The sequence below is a fragment of the Benincasa hispida genome, chromosome 5, assembly GCF_009727055.1.
Source record: "Benincasa hispida cultivar B227 chromosome 5, ASM972705v1, whole genome shotgun sequence".
Classification (NCBI taxonomy): domain Eukaryota; kingdom Viridiplantae; phylum Streptophyta; class Magnoliopsida; order Cucurbitales; family Cucurbitaceae; genus Benincasa; species Benincasa hispida.
Window position 1 is genome coordinate 7,131,788 of NC_052353.1, and position 3,162 is coordinate 7,134,949.

Here is a 3,162-nt window from a genome sequence, read left to right on the forward strand (position 1 = left end):
CTATATCTTGGCCAGTCTGAGTGACGTGTTGGCCAAGAAGCATGAGCCCATGGTCTCAGTGCGTGAGATCATGGAGTCCCTGCGGGGGATGTTTGGACAGCCCTCTGGATAGCTCAAACACGAGGCTCTTAAATACATCTTCAACTCTAAAATAGAGGAAGACACCTCTTTTCGTGAACATGTGCTTAACATGATGTCCACTTTAATGTGACAGAGATGAATAGGTCTAGAATCGATGAGGGCAGTTAGGTTAGTATAATCCTGCATTCATTTTCGGAGAGCTTCCTTCACTTTGTTAGCAATGCAATTCTTAACAAAGTGGAATATACCCTTACAACTCTCCTTAATGAGTTGCAGACATACCAATCTTTACTGAAAAGTAAGGAGAGGAAAAGGGGTGAGGCAAATGTTACCTCGTCTTCTAAAACAAGTTTGACCTCAGGGACAAAGTCTACACCTTTTACTTCTAACTCTTAAAAGGGAAAGAAGAAGAAGGGTGATAAGGAGAAAGGGAAAGTGCCTGCTAACCCGCCATCTGTCACCTCGAGGAGGCGTCCACTGCAGGTTGAAAAAGGAAAATTTTTCCACTGCAATCAGGACAAACATTGAAGAGGAATTGTCCTCGCTGGCTAAAGGAAAGAGAGGCAGCCAAGGCTAGGGCCAAGGCGGACAAAGGTAAATATGATTTACTTGTGCTAGAAACTTGTTTAGTGGAGAATGGTGATTCAGCCTGGATTATTGATTCGGGCACCACTAATCACGTTTGTTCTTCTTTTTAGATCCTGGCGACAGCTAAGGCTGGTGAGATGACGATGCAAGTAGGCACCGGGCACATTGTCTCAGCTACGGTAGTGGGAGGAATCCAGTTAACTTTACAGAATAGATTTCTTATTTTAAAAGATGTATTTGTAGTTCCTGAGTTGAAAATGACCTTAATTTTTGTAAAGTGTCTGTTACAATGTAAATACACCCTTTTGTTTAATGTGGATAAAGTGTTATTCATAAAGATGGAGTTGAGATTATACAATTAAACTGGAAAATAACTTGTATGTGCTAAGACCGTTAGCCTTAAGTTCCCTCCATAACATAGAGATGTTTAAATCCAACGTAACTCAATCTAAACATCAACGAATTTCTCCAAAATAAAATACCCAACGTTGGCACCTTCGATTAGGGCACATCAATCTCAATAGGATTGAGAGATAGGTGAAGAATGACTTTTTAAGTGAGTTAGAAGAAAATTGTTTACCAGTGTGCGGATCTTGCCTTGAGGGTAAGATGACTAAAAGACCTTTTACTGGAAAAGGTTATCGAGCCAAAGAACCTCTAGAGTTAGTACATTTTGACCTCTATGGTTCTATGAATGTGTGAGCCCTAGGAGGCTATGAGTATTTTATTAGTTTTACTGATGATTACTCTAGGTATGGGTATGTTTATCTGATGCAACAGAAGTCTGAATCCTTTGAAAAGTTCAAAGAGTTCAAGGCTGAAGTTGAAAATGCATTGGATAGATGGACTAAAACACTTCGATCAGATCGAGGTGGAGAGTTTTTGGATTTAGGGTTCAAGGACTATTTGATAAAACATGGAATTTTTTCCCAACTCTCAGCACTGGGTACACCTTAGCAGAATAGTGTAGCGGAGATGAGAAACAGAACTTTGTTAGACATGGTTCGTTTGATGATGAGTTACGCTTCCTTACTGGACTCTTTTTGAGGTTTCACAGTGGAGACTGCGTATACATACTCAATTGTGTTCCTTCCAAGAGTGGTTCGAGAACACCTCTGAAGTTGTGGAATGGGCATAAATCTAGTTTACATCAGTTTCGCATATGGGGTTACCCAGCACATGGGCTTGAGTCTAATCCCAAGAAGTTGTAACCACAGTCGAGGTTATGCCTCTTTGTAGGCTACCCCAAAGGTACATGAGGGGGTTATTTTTATGATCCATCGGAAAATAGGGTGTTTGTTTCCATGAACGCTACTTTCCTGGAGGAGGATCATATCAGGATGCACAGTCCACGTAGTAAAGTCGTGTTATGTGAGCTTTCCAACGAAACTACTGAAACTTCAACAAGAGTTGTTGAAGGGCTTGCTTCATCAGCAAGAACTGTTGATGATAGTTCATCTAGTAGGTCGGTTCCACCTCAAGAGTTAAGAGAACCTCGACGCAGTGAGAGGGTTACGAACCCGCCCATTCGCTATCTAGGTTTCACGAAAATTCTGGCTATGGTAGCCAATGGCGACGTTGAGGATCTGTTGTCTTTTAGAAAGGCAATGGATCCATGGATCTCGAGATGGAGTCAATGTACTTCAACTCAGTTTTGGATCTTGTAGATCAGTCTGATGGGGTAAGATCTATAAGTTGTAAATGGATCTACAAAGGAAACGAGGTGCTGATGGGAAGGTGCAAACCTTTAAGGCTCGACTTGTGGCAAAGAGTTATACCCAGGTAGAGGGAGTCGACTATAAGGAGACTTTCTTGCCTGTTGTCATGTTAAAGTCGATACGCATCCTCCTATCCATTGCCGCTTATTATAATTATGAGATTTGGCAAATGGACGTCAAGACAACCTTTCTGAATGGCAATCTTGAGAAGACCATTTATATGCTACAGCCCAAGGGATTCATTGCCCAAGGTCAAGAGAAAAAAGTTTGCAAACTGAATCGGTCCATTTATTGGCTGAAACAAGCGTCTCGATCTTCAAACATTTGGTTTGATACTTGATGCAGGACTTCAAAAGGGGCCTACTGCTGTTCAGGCATGGAGCCACTTTGTCTAAGGACATGTGTTCTAAGACGCCTCAAAAGGTTGAGGAGATGAGATGGGTCCCATATGCATATGTCGTTGGAAGTTTGATGTATGCAATGCTCTGTACTAGGCCAGACATCTGCTACGTTGTGGGAATAGTCAGTAGGTATAGTCTGATCCAGGCCAGGGTTACTGGACCGCAGTTAAGAACATCCTGAAGTATCTTTAGAAAACGAGGGACTATATGCTCGTGTATGGATCTAGGGATTAGATTCTTATGAGATACACGGATTCTGACTTTCAGACTGATAGGAACTCTCGGAAGTCCACTTCAGGGTCAATTTTTACTCTTAATGGAGGAGCTGTAGTGTGGCGAAGCACTAAGGAGGGGTGCATCGCCAACTCCACTAT